This window comes from Heteronotia binoei, chromosome 10 (assembly GCF_032191835.1).
Source record: "Heteronotia binoei isolate CCM8104 ecotype False Entrance Well chromosome 10, APGP_CSIRO_Hbin_v1, whole genome shotgun sequence".
Classification (NCBI taxonomy): Eukaryota; Metazoa; Chordata; class Lepidosauria; order Squamata; family Gekkonidae; genus Heteronotia; species Heteronotia binoei.
In genome coordinates this window covers 4,983,670-5,006,317 of record NC_083232.1, presented here as the reverse complement: position 1 = coordinate 5,006,317, position 22,648 = coordinate 4,983,670, and positions in this window count along the sequence as shown.

The following is a 22,648-nucleotide window of genomic DNA, read 5'->3' as shown; positions in this document are numbered from 1 at the left end:
CTCCAAGAGCTTACAGGGCTCTTCTCACAGGGCTGACTGTAAGCTCCAGGGTGATTGGCTACATCAGGGGTGCGCAGCCTAATAGGCAACAGAGTTCCTGCTACAAAAAAAGACCTGGATCTTGGTCATCTGGAGATCAGTTGTAATAACAGGAGATCTCCAGGTGCCACCTGGAGGTTATCAAAAACACAACCGCAAGGTTATAGTGACAGTTAGCTAACAAATGTATTATTAACCATAAACACAAAGAGACATAAGTCCCTAATAAAGTCCTTAGAGAAGATACATATGGGAAAAGTCCAACATGAGAACGTCTTCTTCACGTAGTGATTTCTTCAGCGAAATTTTCTTCAATGAAATACGAATTTCCACATGTTGCTTGAAAATCCCCAGACAGGTCGTCGACTTCTGCCCCACCTGTTTCCAATTCTTTTTCAACAGGGCATATTACATATTACAGAAGTCGGCGACCTGTCCGGGGATTTTCAAGCAACATTTGGAAATTCATATTTCATTGAAGAAAATCTCACTGAAGAAATCACTATGTGAAGAAGATGTTCTCATGCTGGACTTTTTCCATATGTACCTTCTCTAAGGACTTTATTAGGGACTTACGTTTCTTTGCATTTATGGTCAATGTGGCGGAACCGGCCCGATTGTGCCTTCAGACCCGGTCCCGTCAGCTCCCTATGGAGTCGCCAACTCCTGGAGGGAGCTATTTCTCCTCCTGCCCCTTGGGCTCGCTGCCACCACCTGCTCAGTCTCGGGGTTCCAATTGAGAGGAACAGGACTCCCAATCCCCCTCTCCGGCTAAGAGGCTAAGCCTCCAGGTCCTCTGCCACCCTGCACTTGGGTTTCACAGAGACCTCAGCGCTTCTTTGGGGCACCCCTGGAGGATTGGCACCTTATCCAACTGCATGCCTTCCCCCTTCCCCGGGGCCCCCTTCTCAACACAGCGTGGTCTAAAGCGGTCTGGGGATCTAGGTGGTACAGAGATTGACTGCCAGCATTTAAACAGTAAAAATATATTTATTTAAAAAGAGAAAAAGATAGGAAAACAAAAACAAAACAAAAACAGTTGCATTTAAAAAGTTAGCACAGCACAGCACAGCTCAGCACCCGTACAGCACACAGCATACAAAGAAAAGTTGATTATAAACGCATCCTGCTGGCCCTGATCTAAACTTGCCCTGTCTTGTGAATTACTTACTTAGTCTGCCTGCCTGGGCCCTCCCAGGCAGGAGCCTCCATTGCTCACCACATGCTCGCTCGAGCGCTGGCTTCCAACTCCCGTTCTCTTCCTGCTAACACACATGCCAAGAACAAAAGCACTTCCTGCCTCTCTAGGAGATTTTCCCCCTAGCGTTGTTGGTTTGGCTCTGGAAGGGAGGGGGGGAGTGAGGGGAAGGCTACAAAGCCTGCTGAGGGATTTACTGACCCCTGCCAAATGAAGCACCACCACTGACCAAAATGGCGTCTCTCCACAGTCAACAATACATTTGTTAGTTAATTGTCACTATAACCTTGTGGTTGTGTTTTTGAGTCTCTCCATAGCGGCTTCTCTCTTAGTTCAACGTGCCGCCTGGAGGGTGGCAAACCAAGTGCGCGCCAACATTACAATGGCGCTCGGCGCAATCAACTAGTTCCTCTGAATTTGCAGCTTCACTATTGTTTCTTGGTTTCTTTAACACTCTCTAGCTCCTTTTTTGTTGCAGAGTAATATTCATGCAACGAAAACCATTTTGAGAATTTTTGGAAATGAGCGCTGGGAATTGAGAGCAACCAGTCGATTGTGGTCACAGATCATTATAACGTTAGTGCACATGCTTACATCAGCAGAAGAAAAGATCTTCTGGGAGCGCAAGGAAATGGCTGCTGCAAAGAACTCATGGAAGAATATTTAAACCGTGGCATGCAAGATCCAATCAGTCAGTCCTAAGGGAAATCAACCCTGACTGTTCCCTGGAAGGTCAGATGCTGAAGCTGAAGCTCCAAGACTTTGGCCACCCGATGAGAAGGGAGCACTCCCTGGAGAAGACCCTGATGCTGGGAAAGAGAGAAGGCCAAAGAAGAAGGGGACGGCAAAAGAGGAGATGGCTGGACAGCGTTACTGATGTAACAAACACGAATTTGAGCAGACTTCGGAGGATGGTGGAAGACAGGAGAGACTGGCGTGACTTGGTCCATGGGGTCGCAAAGAGTTGAACTCAACTGTGCAACTGAACAACACAACTAGAGTCCCTTGGACTGCAAGAAGATCAAATCAGTCAGTCCTAAGGGAAATCAACCCAGTGTTCACTGGAAGGTCAGATGCTGAAGCTGAAGCTCCAAGACTTTGGCCACCCAATGAGAAGGGAGCACTCCCTGGAGAAGACCCTGATGCTGGGAAAGACAGAAGGCCAAAGAAGAAGGGGATGGCAAAAGAGGAGATGGCTGGACAGCATTACTGATGTAATACGAATTTGACTTCGGAGGATGGTGGAAGACAGGAGGGCCTGGCGTGACTTTGTCCATGGGGTCGCAAAGAGTCGGACTCGACTGTGCAACTGAACAACAACAACAAAATAATAATTTCCACTTGCTTGTCCAGAATCCACTCCCCTTCAACTGCATTGGAGTACAGTGGATGGATCTGCTTGTGAACCTCACATGGACATCGTGATTAATCTTGTTGGAAGATCTTGTCCTGAGCCAGGAAGACCACAGACCTTACCCAAAAAGGTGCTGGAGATGTGGTGCTGGAGAAGACTCTTGAGAGTCCCTTGGACTGCAAGAAGATCCAGTCAGTCAGTCCTAAGGGAAACCAACCCAGACTGTTCCCTGGAAGGTCAGAGGCTGAAGCTGAAGCTCCAATACTTTGGCCACTCGATGAGAAGGGAGCACTCCCTGGAGAAGATCCTGATGCTGGGAAAGACAGAAGGAAAGAGAGGAAGGGGACGGCAAAAGATGAGACGGCTGGACAGCGTCACTTATGTAACTAACATGAATTTGAGTGGACTTTGGAGGACAGTGGAAGACAGGAGGGCCTGGCGTGACTTGGTTCATGGGGTCACAAAGAGTCGGACTCGACTGTGCGACTGAACAACAAATGCTGAGCAGAGCAGTCCCACAGCATGGCAGTGGGGAGGAAGGGAAAATTGTGAGGCTAACATTGATTGGTGGGTCTGTGGCTCAGTGGTAAAGCTTCCGCCCAGCGTATAGAAGGTCCCAGGTTCAATACCAGCAGCAGCTCCCGTTAGAACAGGGGTGTCAAACTCATTTGTTATGAGGGCCGGATATGACATAAATGAGATCTTGTCAGGCTGGGTCATGTGTGTACCTATTTAACATAGGGTTGCCAAGTCCAATTCAAGAAATACCTGGGGACTTTGGGGGTGGAGCCAGGAGACATTAGGGGTGGAGCCAAGATCAAGGCTGTGACAAGCATAATTGAACTCCAAAGGTTGTTCTGGCCATCACATTTAAAGGGACGGCACACCTTTTCAATTCCTTCCTTCCATAGGAAATAATGAAGGATAGGGGCACCTTTTTGGGGGGCTTATAGAATTGGACCCCCTGGTCCAATCTTTTTGAAACTTGGGGGGTATTTCGGGGAGAGGCACTAGATGCTATACTGAAAATTTGGTGCCTCTACCCCAAAAAACAACCCCTCCAGGGCCCCGGATAACCGCGGATCAATTCTCCATGATTTTCTATGGGAATAAATCTCCATAGGGAACAACAGAGTTCCCAGCAGACATTTCCCTCCCCTTCCCCCGCCTTCTGACGACCCTGAAGCGGGGGGAGGGTCTCCAAACCGGGGGATCCCCTGCCCCCACCTGGGGATTGGCAACCCTAATTTAAGATGAGGGAGCAGCAGGCCTTGAATTCAGCAGGAGCTCACAGGAGCACAACTCCGGAACCTTTCTGACGGTTCCCCCTCCTCCTCCCCCCCTTGTCCATTGACTAGTAGGTGCAGCTGCATAACAATCCCTGGATGAGTGCCACCACCTATTTTTCTACGAAACGATCCCTGGGTAGCAGAGATATAAACTTTTTACAGGACACAGACAAACATGACTTCAAAAAACCCACCTTAAAATAAAACGTGCTTAAAACATTAGCGCTTGTTGGCCTTAAAGGTGCTTTTTTAAAAATTTCTCCCAGGGGATCCAGGGAACTGGGAAAAGGAAGCTCTGGCTCTTTCCCTCCCTCCCCAGGGGACCAGGAGGGGGAGGAGAAGAAGGAGGAGAAGGAGAAGAAGTCCACAGATCTGTACCCCGCCCATCTCTCTGAATCAGAATCTCAGAGCGGCTTATAATCTCCTCTATCTCCTTCCCCCAGAACAGACACCCTGTGAGGTGGGTGGGACTGAGAGAGCTCTCCCAGAAGCTGCCCTTTCAAGGACAACTCCTACAAGAGCTATGGCTAACCCAAGGCCATTCCAGCAGGCGCAAGTAGAGGAGTGGGGAATCAAACCCGGTTCTCCCAGATAAGAGTCCGCACACTTAACCGCTACACCCAACTGGCTCTCTATTAGAGCTATGGCTGACCCAAGGCCATTCCAGCCGCTGCAAGGGGAGGAGTGGGGAATCAAACCCGGTTCTCCCAGATAAGAGTCCGCACACTTAACCGCTACACCAAACTGGCTCTTTATTAGAGCTATGGCTGACCCAAGGCCATTCCAGCTGCTGCAAGGGGAGGAGTGGGGAATCAAACCCGGTTCTCCCAGATAAGAGTCCGCACACTTAACTGCTACACCAAACTGGCTCTTTATTAGAGCTCTGGCTGGCCCAAGGCCATTCCAGCTGCTGCAAGGGGAGGAGTGGGGAATCAAACCCGGTTCTCCCAGATAAGAGTCCGCACACTTAACCGCTACACCAAACTGGCTCTTTATTAGAGCTATGGCTGACCCAAGGCCATTCCAGCAGCTGCAAGGGGAGGAGTGGGGAATCAAACCTGGTTCTCCCAGATAAGAGTCCGCTCACTTAACCACTATGGCTTACCCAAGGCCATTCCAGCAGCTGCAAGTAGAGGAGTGGGGAATCAAACCCGGTTCTCCCAGATAAGAGTCCGTGCACTAAACCACTACACCAAACTGGCAGTTAACCACTACATCACACTGGAGGAGCCTCAGCCAATAGAGAAAATGGAGGTTTTGCTCTGTAGTTCCTGTGCGATTGAGCAAGCTGTGATGCAGGAGGAAGCAAGAGAGAGGGAGAAGGAAGCAGACAAGAGCCAGTTGCCTGGGGGCCTGATAGGAGTCCTCTGGGGGCCTCATTTGACCCCCAGGCTGCATGTTTGACGCCCCTGTGTTAGAAGAAGCAGGCAGGAGGTGATCTGAAGGGCCTTTATGTGAGACCCTGGAGAGCAACTGCCTGTTTGAAAATACTGTGTATGATGGACCAAGGGTCTACTTCAATAGAAGGCAGCTACATGTGTTCATGCCTTGAGCTGTTTGGGACTGGCCACGGCTCATTGGAAGTGTCCTGGTTCAATCCCCAACGTCTCCAATTAAGGACCAGGGAGCAGCTGAGGTGAAAAACCTCTGCCTGAAACACTGGACAGCTGCTACCAGTCGAAGGAGACAATGCTGACCTTGATAGATCTATGGCAGGAGTGGCCAAGCTTTGGCTCCGCAGCCGCATGTGGCTCTTCCACACATATCGTGTGGCCCTCAAAGCCAGCTTGGAGAAGCCATTTTGTCTCTTGCAATCGCTTCTCTAAGCCAAGCCGGCTGGCGGCTTGGAGAATGCATTGGAAGAAGAAGAAGAAGAAGATATTGAATTTATCCGTTTTAAAAGTTTTAGTGGTTTTCAGAAATTAAGCGTAAAGGGTAAGAAGGAACAAAAAATTGTAGTTACAATTCTATCTTAATCTGCATGTAGTATACTTTCATTGAATTTATATCCCGTCCTATACTCTGAATCTCAGAGCCTCAGAGCGGTCACAATCGCCTCTATCTTCCCCCACGCACACAACAGACACCCTGTGAGGTGGGTGGGGCTGAGAGAGCTTTTTACAACAGCTGCCCTTCAAAGGACAACCTCTGCACCGCTGACCCAAGGCCATTCCGGCAGCTGCAAGTGGAGGAGTGGGGAATCAAACCCGGTTCTCCCAGATAAGAGTCCACAAGAGCCAGTTTGGTGTAGTGGTTAAGTGTGCAGACTCTTATCTGGGAGAACCAGGTTTGATTCCCCACTCCTCCACTTGCACCTGCTGGAATGGTCTTGGGTCAGCCATAGCTCTGGCAGAGGTTGTCCTTGAAAGGGCAGCTGCTGTGAGAGCCCTCTCCAGCCCCACCCACCTCACAGGGTGTCTGTTGTGAGGGGAGAAGACATAGGAGATTGTAAGCCGCTCTGAGTCTCCGATTCAGGGAGAAGGGCAGGATATAAATCTGCAATTCTTCTTCTTCTTCTTCTTCTTCTTCTTCTTCTTCTTCTTCTTCTTCTTCTTCTTCTTCTTCTTCTTCTTCTTCTTCACCACTACACCAAACTGGCTCTCTATTAGAGCTATGGCTGACCCAAGACCATTCCAGCTGCTGCAAGTGGAGGAGTGGGGGAATCAAACCCGGTTCTCCCCGATAAGACTCCACACACTTAACCAACACACCAAACTGGTTCTCAAGTTAGTAAATTAGTTGCAATGACAGTACATAACATGTAGTAGATTTGGGCTATACCATCTCATGCTGAAAGGAAGGGCTCACATGGCGGACTGTTCTGCCATGAAACAAAATCATCAGAGAAGAGACTCTTATCTGCCATTTTCCATGCCACTTTTCTGTATGCAGGATGCTTTCTTGTAAATGAGAATGTATTCTGGCATGTGGTGCTCCACCCACCACCGGAAGTGGAACAGTCAAGGGAAGGGCTATAAAATATACAACCCAGCGGCAGAATCAGGCTCCTAGACATAACAACATAAGAGAAGCCATGTTGGATCAGACCAGTGGCCCATCCAGTCCAACCCTCTGTGTCACATAAGAACATAAGAGAAGCCCTGTTGGATCAGGCCAATGGCCCATCCAATCCAACACTCTGAGTCACATAAGAGCATCAGAGAAGCCATGTTAGATCAGGCCAATGGCCCACCCAGACCAACACTCTGTGTCACATAAGAGAAGCCATGTTGGATCAGGCCAATGGCCCATCCAGTCCAACACTCTGTGTCACATAAGAAGATAAGAGAAGCCATGTTGGATCAGGCCAATGGCCCATCCAGTCCAACACTCTGAGTCACATAAGAACATAAGAGAAGCCATGTTGGATCAGGCCAATGGCCCATCCATTCCAGCACTCTGTGTCACATAAGAACATAAGAGAAGCCATGTTGGATCAGACACCTTTTCAATTCCTTCCTTCCATAGGAAATAATGAAGGATAGGGGCACCTTTTGGGGGGGCTCATAGAATTGGACCCCCTGGTCCAATATTTTTGAAACTTGGGGGGTATTTTGGGGAGAGGCACTAGATGCTGTACTGAAAATTTGGTGCCTCTACCCCAAAAAACAACCCCCCCAGAGCCCCAGATACCCGCGGATCAATTCTCCATGATTTTCTATGGGAATAAATCTCCATAGGGAATAATAGAGTTCCCAGCAGACATTTCCCTCCCCTCCCCCTGCTTTCTGACGACCCGGAAGCGGGGGGAGGGTCTGCAAACCGGGGGATCCCCTGCCCCCACCTGGGGACTGGCAACCCTACATCAGCACCTTGACTGTCGTCGGGTATGGAGTCTGCTGTCTACATTCTTCAGTTGACAGACGCAGATCAACCTGTTTGCTCCTTTTGATGAATGCAGTCGGTAATTCAACAGGGGCAGCAGCTCCACAGGTGCAGCGGCTACACAAGCCCTGGGTTTAATCCGTGCTTCGTTTACACTTCCACCGGCCGCTATTTTCTTGCAATCCAGAACCCATACGAAGGCAAGAGCTCGCATAGCTTAATCACATCTCATCGGTTTGCACAAATGGTTCTACTGCATTCATAGAAAGGAGCGACCGGGTTGATCTGCGTCTGTCGACAGCAGTCAAGGTTCTGATGTGTTCTGCTTTAAGAGACACTTGAAACAATTTTGAAACAAGGTTTTAGTAAAGAGTGTTTGTGCACTTTTATCGCAACGTATAGTTAAGCGGTGTTTTTTCCTGTTTTACCCACCTGGGGACTGTGGCAACCCTAGCTAAAGAGCAAAGCCTCTATTTTCTCCTTTGGCTAAGGCTCCTCGCTTGGGAAGGACGGGGGCGGGGGGAGAGATAGCTTGCTTTGCCAGGCTCTCTCAAACACACAGCAGAGCTACTGAGCCAAGCCTCTCTTCCTTCTATTGGCTGAGGCTCCTCCCCTTCCTGTTTCCCCTGGGGAAGGAAGGAAAGAGCCAGAGCTTCCTTTGTCCAGTTCCCTGGAGCGCATGGGAGAGATACAAAGAAAGCACCTTTAAGACTGACAAGTGCTAACGTTTTAAGGATGTTTGAGGGTTTTTTTTTTTTTTAATCTTTAACTGTGTTTGTCTGTGTCCTTTATAAAGTTTATATCTCCGCTACCTGGCATTACATTGTATTACACAGAAGGCGCTTCCCAATAAGGTCTTGTTTATGTCGGATCTGGCCCTCATAACACATGACTTCGACCCCCCCCCCCCCGGTCCAGGCACATGTGGTCACTTGTATGTGTTTACTGCGACTGTTATAGGGACCCCGTGGTGCAGAGTGGTAAAGCTGCAGCACTGCAGTCCAAGCTCTCTGCTCACGACCTGAGTTCGATCCCAGCGGAAGCTGGGTTCGGGTAGCCGGCTCCAGGTTGACTCAGCCTTCCATCCTTCCATCCTGTGAGGCAGATGAAGATATTGGATTTATATCCTGCCCTCCACTCCGAAGAGTCTCAGAGCGGCTCACAATCTCCTTTACCTTCCTCCCCCACAACAGACACCCAGTGAGGTGGGTGGGGCTGGAGAGGGCTCTCCCAGTAGCTGCCCTTTCAAGGACAACCTCTGCCAGAGCTATGGCTGACCCAAGGCCATTCCAGCAGGTGCAAGTGGAGGAGTGGGGAATCAAACCCGGTTCTTCCAGATAAGAGTCCGCACACTTAACCACTACACCAAACTGGTTCTCCAGTGTTTGCCATGCGAAAGCCATGACACTTCCTGTAACTCCGGCACAGATAGTGGGAAATCCGACAGACGCTAGGCAGAGAAGAGGAACCTTACTGCAGGGTAAGCTGTGTGCGAAATCGGTATCAGCCTTCCATCCTTCCGAGTTCGGTCAAATGAGTCTCCAGCTTGCTGGGGGGAAAGAGTAGATGACTGGGGAAGGCAATGGCAAACCACTCCATAAAAAGTCTGCCGCGAAAACGTCGTGATGCGACTTCACCCCAGAGTTGAAAACGACTGGTGCTTGCGCAGGGAACTACCTTTGCCTTTTTACTGTGACTACATAAAATAATGCCGCATCAAGTATTATTCACGAATATTGTCAAGCCTTCAACCTGGCTACCAAGCAAAATCAATGGCTCTTCGTTGCTCTTTTATTTTTTATTTTTTCCATGCAGACAGAGGAACTATCTTTTGTATCTTCCTCAAATAGCATTGTTGCATGCCCTTTGTTCTCCTGGGAGAGGATGCTGAAGTCTCCCCTTTTATCTCGGAAGGAGAGACGTTTGTCTAACTCTAGATCTTTGGCCGAGTTAATTATTACAAAAGTGCGAACAGAGGTTTGCCGGGCTCAGCCCAGCGGAACGCTGGGCAACAGCTCTGCTTTAGAAAAACCACAGACTTTGACACACGGTGCAAAGGAAGTCTCTTGTTATCTGAAGGACGGGGCCAAACTGGGTGGCACGAAGGGCGGGCAACTCTGCTGCACCATCCTAACAAAGGGGGAAATGCTGTGGCAGATGGGGAGGCTTAAAAGAGAGGGGAGGCAAATTTACAAGGAAGGGGTGGCTCTTCTTTGCCACGGTAACTAATCAGAGCCTCCAGATTCAGAAGAAAAAAAAGATATTGGATTTATATCCCGCCCTCCACTCCGAAGAATCTCAGAGGGGCTCACAATCTCCTTTCCCTCCCCTCCCCCCCACAACAGACACCCTGTGAGGTAGATGAAAATATTGGATTTATATCCCGCCCTCCACTCCAAAGAGTCTCAGAGTGGCTCACAATCTCCTTTACCTTCCTCCCCCCACAACAGACACCCTGTGAGGTAGATGAAGATATTGGATTTATATCCCGCCCTCCACTCCGAAGAGTCTCAGAGCGGCTCACAATCTCCTTTACCTTCCTCCCCCACAACAGACACCCTGTGAGGTAGATGACGATATTGGATTTATATCCCACCCTCCACTCCGAAGAGTCTCAGAGCGGCTCACAATCTCCTTTACCTTCCTCCCCCACAACAGACACCCTGTGAGGTAGATGACGATATTGGATTTATATCCCACACTCCATTCCGAAGAGTCTCAGAGCGGCTCACAATCTCCTTTACCTTCCTCCCCCACAACAGACACCCTGTGAGGTAGATGACGATATTGGATTTATATCCCACCCTCCACTCCGAAGAGTCTCAGAGCAGCTCACAATCTCCTGTACCTTCCTCCCCCACAGACACCCTGTGAGGTGGGTGGGGCTGGAGAGGGCTCTCACAGCAATTGCCATTTCAAGGACAACCTCTGCCAGGGCTATGGGTGACCCAAGGCCATGCCAGCAGGTGCAAGTGGAGGAAGAAGATGATGATATTGGATTTATATCCCGCCCTCCACTCCGAAGAGTCTCAGAGCAGCTCACAATCTCCTTTCCCTTCCTCCCCCACAACAGACACCCTGTGAGGTGGGTGGGGCTGAGAGGGCTCTCACAGCAGCTGCCCTTTCGAGGACAACCTCTGCCAGAGCTATGGCTGACCTAAGGCCATTCCAGCAGGTGCAAGTGGAGGAGTGGGGAATCGAACCCCGGTTCTCCCAGATAAGAGTCCGCTCTCTTAACCACTACACCAAACTGGCTCTCCAGTTTGTATACCTTTGTGCTCCAGGTGCTGTTGGGGTTGCCAGCCTCCAGGCGAGGCCTGGAGATCTCCCACTTTTGCAACTGATCTCCTGTCTACAGAGATCAGCTCCCCTGGAGAAAACAACGGCGAAATTCAAAACCGCACCGGTTGAATAATTACACTCACACATAAAATAAGCATTAGTGCAATATCAAACAAGACATGCCGCAAAACATTCAAACGCGCGCCCCCTCATCGCTCCCCCAGTCCGTTTTCCTTGTCGAGGTCTTCGAGACATTGCCTTCTGCTGCTTTTTGCAATCCAGCCCTCGGGTGGGGGGCGTCGTTCTGTACAACTTCTCTTAGAGAGAACAAAGACCGCATTTCCTGGCTTATTTACGGTTTCGTAGGCGCAGGTGTCTTCTCTCAATGCTGCTTTTGCTGGAGCCACAGTACACTGAATGCATTCCTGGATCAACGCGGGCATTCACAGTTCTCTGCTACAGCTGCTTGGAAGGGTGGACTCTAGGGCATTGTGCCCTGCTCAGGCCCCTCCTCTCCCCAAACCCCGCCCTCTCCTGGCTCCACCCCCAAAGTCTCCAGGTAGTTTCCAACACAGACTTGGCAACCCTATGTTCTCCCACTGTTACAACTGACCTCCAGCTGGCGGACATTAGCTCCCCTGGAGAAAATGGCTGCTTGGAAGGGTGAACTCTAGGGCAGGGGTGGCCAACGGTAGCTCTCCAGATGTTTTTTGCCTACAACTCCCATCAGCCCCAGCCATTGGCCATGCTGGCTGGGGCTGACGGGAGGTGTAGGCCCAAAAACATCTGGCGAGCTACCGTTGGCCACCCCTGTCCTATTCCACCTGTTTAGGCCTCCCTTGCTATGATGCTATCTCATTATCAGCATCCTACTATTGCAGGGGTGGCCAACGGTAGCTCTCCAGATGGTTTTTGCCTACAACTCCCATCAGCCCCAGCCATTGGCCATGCTGGCTGGGGCTGACGGGAGGTGTAGGCCCAAAAACATCTGGCGAGCTACCGTTGGCCACCCCTGTCCTATTCCACCTGTTTAGGCCTCCCTTGCTATGATGCTATCTCATTATCGCCATCCTACTATTGCAGGGGTGGCCAACGGTAGCTCTCCAGATGCTTTTTGCTGACAACCCCCATCAGCCCCAGCCATTGGCCATGCTGGCTGGGGCTGATGGGAGTTGTAGGCCAAAAAACATCCGGAGAGCTACCCTTGGCCACCCCTGTCCTATTCCACCTGTTTAGGCCTCCCTTGCTGTGATGCTATCTCATTATCGCCATCCTGCTATTGCTTTCTTGGGCCATAGCGGTATCAATCTGTAGAATGTGCCCAACGGAAATTGCAACCTATGATGCATATCAGTGGTGGCCAACGGTAGCTCTCCAGATGTTCTTTGCCTACAACTCCCATCAGCCCCAGCCATTGGCCATGCTGGCTGGGGCTGATGGGAGTCATAGGCAAAAAACACCTGGAGAGCTACCGTTGGCCACCCCTGCTCTAGGGCATTGTACCCGGTTGAGGACCCGCCTCTCCTCAAACCCCACCTCTCCCGAATCCATCCCCAAAGTCTCCAGGTATTTTCCAACACAGACCTGGCAACCATGGGGCTTCTTTTGTAGCAGGATCTCCTTTGCATCTTAGGTCACATATCCCTGATGTAGCCAATCCTCCGAGAGCTTACAGGGCTCTTCGTACAGGGCCTACTGTAAGCTCCAGGAGGATTGGCTACATCAGGGGTGTATGGAACGCCTGTGGAACTCAGCAGGAAATCCTTTGCATATTAGGCCACACCCCCTGATGTAGCCAATCATCCAAGAGCTTACAGGGCTTCGTACAGGGCCTACTGTAAGCTCCAGGAGGATTGGCTACATCAGGGGTGTATGGAACGCCTGTGGAACTCAGCAGGAAATCCTTTGCATATTAGGCCACACCTCCCTGATGTAGCCAATCCTCCAAGAGCTTTCAGGGCTCTTCGTACAGGACCTACTGTAAGCTCCAGGAGGATTGGCTACATCAGGGGTACGTGGCTTAATATGCAAAGGAGTTCCGGCTACAAAAAAAGCCCTGGGCAATCCTGTCTTCCAGGTGGTACATGGAGATCTCCCCCTATTACAGCTGACAGAGATTGGCTCCGCTGGAGAAAATAATAAAGTCAAAAAAACACTGGAATAACAATAACACTTTTATACAATATGGTTTATATCAGGGGTGGCCAACGGTAGCTCTCCAGATGTTTTTTGCCTACGACTCCCATCAGCCTCAGCCATTGGCCATGCTGGCTGGGGCTGATGGGAGTCGTAGGCCAAAAACATCTGGAGAGCTACCGTTGGCCACTCCTGGTTTATATGCAAGCTACATTTATCACAATATATGCATAGCAATAGTCCTCATTAGGAACTTACAAACCACTCCTGATACTAAATTCTCAAATACTCAAAGTACGAATGCAGCTGGAAAAAGAGTTCTTTTCACTCCCTCACACTGTCTGCTGTTTGAAGATAATAAGGTACAGTTCTTCAGAGGCAATGGCCTTCCTGCTGTTCTCCCTTATGATCAGCAACTTGGGTGGAGTCCTCAGATCTCCAGCACAGCTTGTTTCCGAGAGAGTAAGGGACCGCAGTCCAAGATTCCTTACGGTTTCAGACCTTCGTCAGCCTTTTTCTCTCAGTGTTTTATCCTGGAGCCTCAGTACAACATTCAACAGCTTGGATCAACGCATGTTAATTGCTCTATCTGTTTCCAGCTCTCTTTAAGACCAACTTGTGTTGGTCGTAAAGGTGCCAGTGAACTCAAATAGGGTTGCCAGGTTTGACTCAGGAGATATCTGGGGGCTTTGGGGTTGGGGCAGGAGCAAGGTTGGGACAAGCATGATTGAACTCTGAAGAGAGCTCTGGCTGTCATGTTCAGTGCACATCAGTTTGGTGTAGTGGCTAAGTGTGCGGACTCTTATTTGGGAGATCCAGGTTTGATTCCCCACTCCTCCCCTTGAGCTGCTGGAATGGCCTTGGCTCAGCCATAGCTATTGCAGGAATTGTCCTTGAAAGGGCAGCTGCTGTGAGAGCCCTCTCCAGCCCCACCCACCTTGCAGGGTGTCTGTCATGGGGGGGAGAAGATAAAGGAGATTGTGAGCCGCTCTGAGAGCCAGTTTGGTGTAGTGGTTAAGTGTGCGGACTCTTATCTGGGAGATCCGGGTTTGATTCCCCACTCCTCCACTTGCACCTGCTGGAATGGCCTTAGGTCAGCCATAGCTCTAATAGAGAGCCAGTTTGGTGTTGTGGTTAAGTGTGCGGACTCTTATCTGGGAGATCCGGGTTTGATTCCCCACTTCTCCACTTGCAGCTGCTGGAATGGCCTTGGGTCAGCCAGAGCTCTAATAGAGATCCACTTTGGTGTAGTGGTTAAGTGCATGGACTCTTATCTGAGAGAACCGGGTTTGATTCCTCACTCCTCCACTTGCACCTGCTGGAATGGCCTTGGGTCAGCCGTAGCTCTAACAGAGAGCCAGTTTGGTGTAGCAGTTAAGTGCGCGGACTCTTATATGGGAGAACCGGGTTTGATTCCCCACTTCTCCACTTGCACCTGCTGGAATGGCTTTGGGTTAGCCATAGCTATCGCAGGATTTGTCCTTGAAAGGGCAGCTGCTGTGAGAGCCCTCTCAGCCCCACCCACCTCACAGGGTGTCTGTTGTGGGGGGAGAAGACAAAGGAGATTGTAAGCCACACTGAGTCTCTGTTTCAGGGAGAAGGGCAGGGTATAAATCTCCTATTCTTCTTCTCTGATTCAGAGAGAAGGGTGGGGTATAAATCTGCAATTCTTCTCTGATTCAGAAAGAAGGGTGGGGTATAAATCTGCAGATCTTCTTCTTCTTCTCTGATTCAGGCAGAAGGGCGGGGTATAAATCTGCAATTCTTCTTCTTCTCTGATTCAGAGGGAACGGTGGGGTATAAATCTGCAATTCTTTTTCTTCTCTGATTCATGGAGAAGGGTGGGGTATAAATCTGCAATTCTTCTTTTCTCTGATTCAGGGAGAAGGGCGGGGTATAAATCTACCGTCTTCTTCTTAAAGGGACTGCACTCCTTTTAAATGCCTTCCTCCCATTTGAAATAATGGAGGCACCTTCTTTTGGGGCTTATAGAATCGGACCCCCTGGTCCAAACTTTTTGAAACCTGGGGAGTGGTTTGAGGAGAGGCACTAAATGCTATGCTGGAAATTTCATGCCTCTACCTCAAAAACAACACACACCCCTGATACCCGCAGATTGATTCTCCATTTTACCTTCAGTCTCCATAGGATATAGCACCGAAATATTTTATGTATTTTATGTTTTTATATTATTCTGTGGTTTATGGTTTTAACGTATTACTGTATTTACTCATGTGCATGCATGTCTATGTGAGCCGCCTTGAGCCCGCCTTGGCGAGGAGAGCGGGATACAAATGGAATAAAATAAAAAAAAATATATATATATATAAATAAATAATGGCGTTCCCAGAAAACATCTTTCCCCTTTCTGCTAACCCTGAAGTGGGGGGAGGGCCTCCAAACCAGGGGATTCCCTGCCCCCAACTGGGGATCGAATAAACACACAACCACAAATGGTTATAGTGACCAACAATTACCAAGACTATATAGCAATACAATAATGTGATAACGGTGAGAATGCACAAATGCATAGAGACATAGGCAAAACTCTCAAAGAGGACATTCATGGAAGATAGTAGAGCACCAAAGTACAGACTCGTAGCCCCTGTTTCGACAAATCTTCAAGCAATGGAAAGCTCTACTCCGTTTTCCTTCAAGATCAAATAATCCACAAACCACAATGCGTACAGCTTCACAGTTAATCAGTATCAACAACCTCTTCTATATAACATAGGGTTGCCAAGTCCAATTCAAGAAATATCTGGGGACTTTGGGGGTGGAGCCAGGAGACTTTGGGGGTGGAGCCAGGAGACATCGGGGCGGAGCCAGGAACAAGGGTGTGACAAGCATAATTGAACTCCAAGGGAGTTCTGGCCATCACATTTAAAGGGACTGCACACCTTTTTAAATGTCTTCCTTCCATAGGAAATAATGAAGGATAGGGGTCCTTCTTTTGGGGTTCATAGAATTGGACCCCCTGGTCCAATCGTTTTGAAACTTGGCGGATACTTTGGAGAGAGTCACTGGATACTATACTGAAAATGTGGTGCCTCTACCTCAAAAAACAGCGCCCCCAGAGCCCTCAAAACCTCCAGATCAATTCCCCATTATACCCTATGAGAATCGATCTCCACATAGAGAAGAATGAAGTACTCAGCAGACTTCCCCCCCCCCCCCATTTCTGGCAACACTGAAGGGGGATCGGCCTCTCTACTCACGAGTTGCTGCCAACTTCTTCAAAGGAACACAGGCACCCCATCCCAAGAGGAAGCCTTTCAATCAGCGACTGAAGCCTCCGGAGGTAGAAACGTACATGGTCCTCTGGGGGCGGAGCTCTCCCCCTCCTCGGCCGGCAAGACTCCCCGAGGAGACGCCTGTAGCAGCCGGAGAGGATGCAAGGACTACGAGTCCCAGCATGCACCTCGCGAAGGGGGCCGCGCCGTTTCCCCCCCCCCACCCCTCCTGCTTCCACGTTCTTGGAGATCAGGGGGAAAGGCTCCTAATTCAGGGGTCCCCCGGCAGGGCGGGGGGGTTGGGAACCCTAATATAACACTAAAGTAATGGCACAACGTTTCATCACAGGACAAATAGTCTCAGCTAACTTCAAACAGGCCCCAGCTCAGAAACGATGTGAGGATTGGCAAGTCTAGATGATAGACTCTGTTCTTTTTTTGCTGCAGGCCAATATGGCTTCCCTCCTCAATCTTTCTTCGTGGAGGAGGGGACGGTTTTGTTTGCTGCCCTGTGGTCTTGCTGGAAAGGAGATGAAACCAAGATGGAATTCCCTATGGCGATTTCCCTATTTCTTTAGCAAATATCTGTGCTGCCTCTGCAGGGACCTGTCTGAATATCGTGAAGATCTGGGAGTTGAGAGCTTGTTCTCAAAGGCCTCCGCTTTGGGGCTGAGCTGATGTATCTGCTGCATAATAAGTTTCCTTTTTTAGACCCATTTATTCCAGTCTTCCTTGATATATATTTGATGCTGCAGGCGGATCGAATTTCTCCTCCAATCGACGGCTCCCGTTGTTAATGTATATAGAGTCCTGTTGCATTGGGTTGCCAATCCCCAGGTGGGGGCAGGGGATCCCCCGGTTTGGAGGCCCTCCCCCCACTTCAGGGTCGTCAGAAAGCGGGGGGGGGAAGGAGGGAAATGTCTGCTGAGAACTCTGTTATTCCCTATGGAGATTTATTTCCATAGAAAATCATGGAGAATTGATCCGCGGGTATCTGGGGGGGGGCTGTTTTTTGGGGGTAAAGGCACCAAATTTTCAGTATAGCATTTAGTGCCTCTCCCCAAAATACCGTCCAAGTTTCAAAAAGATTGGGCCAGGGGGGTTTAATTCTATGAGCCCGCAAAGAAGGTGCCCCCTCCATTATTTCCAATGGAGGGCATTTAAAAGCTGCACTGTTCCTTTAAATGTGATGGCCAGAACTCCCTTCGGAGTGCAATTGTGCTTGCCATAACCTTGCTCCTGGCTCCGCCCCCCCCCCCCAAGTCCCCAGATATTGCCTGAGTTAGACCTAGCAACCCTACTATATTGCACTCCAAAGCAGCCATTTCCCCCAGGGGGACGAATCTGAAGTCTGAGATCAGCTGTAATTCTGGGAGCTCTCCAGGCCCCACCTGGAGGTTGGCAACCCCAGTCCTGGCTCAAGATCCTCCACCAAGTTTCATGGCTGAGCGGAGATTTGAACCTGGGTTTCCCCGTCTCCATCTCACACTCTGTAGCCCAACAGCTGCGTGCTGTTGTTTCCGTGACGTCGCAGACAACACCGAAAGGATGTCATCAGACAGCATTTGCCAGCCGCCCTGGAAAGTTCTCAGTTCCTAGAAGCCTTTTTCGTCAGATTGGCAGCTGGAAGCCAGAAGGAGGGACGGAAGGCCTGGAGCCGAGTTCAAGAGTTGCTCCTGCAATTTGGAAGGTTTCCTTCTTCACTAAGAAAACAACCGAGCGGTGGTCAAGTCCTCCAAGCAGCTCCGATCTGGGGAGGGGGCCATGCACTCCCTCCTCCATCAAACGCCGCTCCTTCCCTGAGGCCTGGTTGCCAGTTTGGATTCCTTGCAGTTGACCGTCTAAAAATACATCAGCAAACATCGGGGAAGAGAAGCAAAGGCCCCAGTGAGAAACTACGGCTCCGTTAGCGGCTACAAAAACCTTATTTACCATAAAGGAGTGACTGCCCGCCCTCCGCAGTATAGTGGATCGATTCTCTCTCCCTCCACTTCTGTCTTTCTTTTTAAGAGCCTGTTCATGCTGGATGCCACCCCCACCCCCGCTCATCTTGGCCTCGCTCCTACTATATATAGCTGGGGGCGGGGAATCGGCCTGGTGTGTCCAGAACTGTGCTTCAAAAGCCTTTCGTGGTAGATCTGAAATGCATCTGCTAATTGAGGGGAGAGTAGGATTGCCAAATCCAATTTAAGAAATATCTGGGGACTTTGGGGGTGGAGCCAGGAGACTTTGGGGGTGGAGCCAGGAGACGTTAAGGGCAGAGCCAAGATCGAGGCTGTGACAAGAATCATTGAACTCCGAAGGGAGTTCTGGCCATCACATTCAAAGGGACGACACACCTTTTCAATGCCTTCCTTCCATAGGAAATAATGAAGGATAGGGGCACCCTTTTGGGGGGCTCATAGAATTGGACCCCCTGGTCCAATCTTTTTGAAACGTGGAGGATATTTTGGAGAGAGGCACTAGATGCTGTACTGAAAATTTGGTGCTTCTACCTCAAAAAACAGCCCCCCCCCAGAGCCCCAGATACCCGCGGATCACTTCTCCATTATTTTCTATGAGAATATATCTCCATAGGGAATAATAGAGTTCCCAGCAGACATTTTCCTCCCCTCCCCCCGCTTTCTGACGACCCTGAAGCGGGGGGAGGGCCTCCAAACCAGGGGATCCCCTGCTGCCACCTGGGGATTGGCAACCCTAGGGGAGAGACTCACAAATTCTTTCTCCCCATTTGGAAGGGTAACCTTTTACTGTGTCGTTACACCCCATGCTCAGCAGCACGTATAGGCATCACCAGGGAAAGCGCACTTAGCAAAAGCGTCTCAGCCAGGGGTGGAATTCTAGCGGGAGCTCCTTTGCATATTAGGCCACGCCCCCCTGATGTAGCCAATCCTCCAAGAGCTTACAGGGCTCTTTGTACAGGGCCTACTGTAAGCTTTTGGAGGATTGGCTACATCAGGGGTGTGTGGCCTAATCTGCAAAGGAGCTCCCGCTAGAATTCCACCCCTGGTCTCAGCACCATCAGATGTCTGAATTTATTTAGAAACATTTATTTGCTGCCTTTCTTCCTTATGGAGCTTGAGACAGCCTTTAGGGTTGCCAAGCTCCAGGTGGCAGCTGGAGATCTCCCACGGTCGCAACTTATCCTCAGGTAACAGAGATCAGTTCCCATGGAGAAAATGGTCACATAGGAGGAGGAGGAAGGAGGGGGAAAGGAGGAGGAAGAGGAGGAGGAAAAAAAGGAGGAGGAAGAAGAATATAGAGAAAGAGGAAGAAGAGGAGGAAGAAGAAGAAGATGGAGAAGAAGGAGAAGAAGAACTGGGTTTATACCCCAACCTTCATTACCCAAAGGACTCTCAGTCCATCTTACAATCACCTCCCCTTCCTCTTCCCACAGCAAATACCCTGTGAGGAAAGTGGGGGCTGAGAGAGTTCTGAAAGAACTGTGACTGACCCAAGGTCACCCAGCTGGCCGCATGTGGAGGAGGAGTGGAGAATCGAATTATTAATCACAATACAGGATGGCTTTAATCTAATGCACAGCTTTAATCTAATGCAGCCCGAAGTAAAACTGTGCAATCACATTGCAACTGTTTCTTTCAGTGTTTATTCATATGTACAGGGCTTTTTTTTTAAAAGCCCAGCAGGAGCTCATTTGCATATTAGGCCACACCTCCATGCCAAGCCAGCCGGAACTGTGTTCCTGTGCGTTTTTGCTAAAAAAAAAAAAAGCCTTGCATGTGTACTTCTGTGTTTTGTTTAATTGTTTGAAATGTGTGTTTTTTAAGCTCCCTGTATTTTAAGGTGATTTTAAACATTGAAATGTTTTAGGGTTCAACGCGTTTTTATGTTTCCTGCTTTGGGGAAGCAGAGTTGGATCAAAAGAAGAAGATAAGAGATTGGATTTACACCCTGCCCTTCACTACGTGAAGGAGTCTCAGAGCAGCTTACAATCTTCTTCCCTTCCCACAACAGACACCCTGTTAGGGAGGCAGGGCTGAGAGAGATCTGGGAGAACTGCTCTTGAGAGAACAGCTCTGTGAGAACTTGTGATTGACTCAAGATCACAGCAGCAGCTGCAAGCGGAGGAGTGGGGAATCAAACCCGGTTCTCCCAGATAAGAGTCTGCACACTTCACCACTATGGCTGACCCAAGGCCATTCCAGCAGGTGTAAGTGGAGGAGTGGGGAATCAAACCCGGTTCTCCCAGATAAGGGTCTGCACACTTAACCACTACACCAAAATGGCTCTCTTCATGGGTGGAGAGGGACAGCTAACTGAGTGGAAGCAAAAAAAAAACAGAAATACCAAATGGAGACAAGGGAGGGGATCATGCCTTCTGATCTGATCTTCTGCAGGCAAAGACTAAGGGCGTTTTCCCACAGAGCTTACCTCGGAGCGACGTCCCTCTTCACCGCGCAGCATCTGCGCAGATCTCCCACCAACTGCTCCGCATAACCAGGAAGTGCCGGACCTTTTGCGAAGCAGACATAAACCGCTAAAAACCAGTTTACGTTAGCGACGCAAAAGCCACGGCTCTTCCTGGTTATGCGGAGCAGTTGGTGGGAAATCCGCACAGACGCTGCGCGGTGAAGAGGGACGTCGCTCTGAGGTAAGCTCTGTGGGAAAACGCCTTAAATGTTTCTTATTAAGGTTGTCACCCAATTAAAGAAACCTCGGTTTAATTGATCACATACGTTCATTGATCAGTTAATTAAAGCTGCATGGATTCGCAAATAGCTTGCAAATGGGATTTTGTCTGTTTGTTGGAGAACTGGAAGCATATGTTGACAGGCCTCATCTTAGAAGCCCTCCTGAATTGTCACAGATATATATCCCAGAAAAGCCTGAAGGCAAACAACCAAAAATAAAGCTGCACAGAGTTTCAATGCTTATTATAACGCTTTATCCCAATATTGCAAAAACTTGAAATTTGATACACGTGCTGACTTCAATTTGAGCACTGTATATGGAGTCTGAGCTTCCAATATTTCAAAAGTTCGACGAAGACGCAATAAAGTCCATCTTGGTCCAAATGGAAGATACGTTGTTCCAAAGGAGTCCGAAAAAAGTCCCCAAGTCCAACCTAGGACGTACCAGCACAACAGTACACCGGTAAGTATCTGTTTCGCGAGCCGCTTCATCAGGTGCATGCAAACTTTAGGGACTGATGAACCAAGTCTCGCAATCACATGGTTTACAAGAGTCAGGCAACTATGGCTGGTGTTCCTCAACACTCAACACCAAACTGGCTCTCTTATTGGGTAGAGAGGGACAGCTAATTGAGTGGAAGCAAAAAAAAAACCCCCAGAAATACCAAATGGAGAGAAGGGAGGGGATCACGTCTTCTGATCTGATCTTCTGCAGGCAAAGACTAAGGGCGTTTTCGCACAGGGCTTACCCCGGAGCGACGTCCCTCTTCACCACACAGTGTCTGCGCGGATTTCGCACCAACTGCTCTGCAGAACCCGGAAGAGCTGCATAGTGCCGCGGCTTTTGCATTGCAAATGTAAACCGCCAAAACCCAACTTTACATTTCCGACGCAAAAGCCGCGGCTCTTCGCGGCTCTTCCGGGTTCTGCGGAGCAGTTGGTGCGAAATCCGCGCAGACGCTGCGTGGTGAAGAGGGACGTCGCTCCGGGGTAAGCCCTGTGCGAAAACGCCCTAAATGTTTCTTATTAAGTTTGTCACCCAGTTAAAGAAGCCTCGGTTTAATTAATCACACACGTTCATCGATCAGTTCATTAAAGCTGCGTGGATTTTCAAATAGCTTGCAAATGGGGGGATTTTGTCTGTTTGTTGGAAAACTGAAAGCGTATGTCGACAGGTCTCATCTTAGAAGCCCTCTTGATTGTCACAGATATATATCCCAGAAGAGCCCGAAGGCGAACAACCAAAAATAAAGCTGCACAGAGTTTCAACACTTATTATAATGCTTTATACCAATATTGCAAATTTGATACATGTGCTGATTCACTGAACACCTTCAATTTGAGCACTATATATGGAGCCTGAGCTTCCAATATTTCAAAAGCTCAACAAAGACGCAATAAAGTCCATTTTGGTCCAAATGGAAGATGCGTTGTTCCAAAGGAGTCCGAAAAAAGTCCCCAAGTCCAACCTAGGACGTACCAGCGCAACAGTACACCGGTATGTATCTGTTTCGTGAGCTGCTTCATCAGGCACTTGCATACGTTAGGGACTGATGAACCAAGTATCACAATCACATGGTTTACAAAGAGTCAGGCAACGGACGGCTGGTGTTCCTCAACACTCGACACCAAACTGGCTC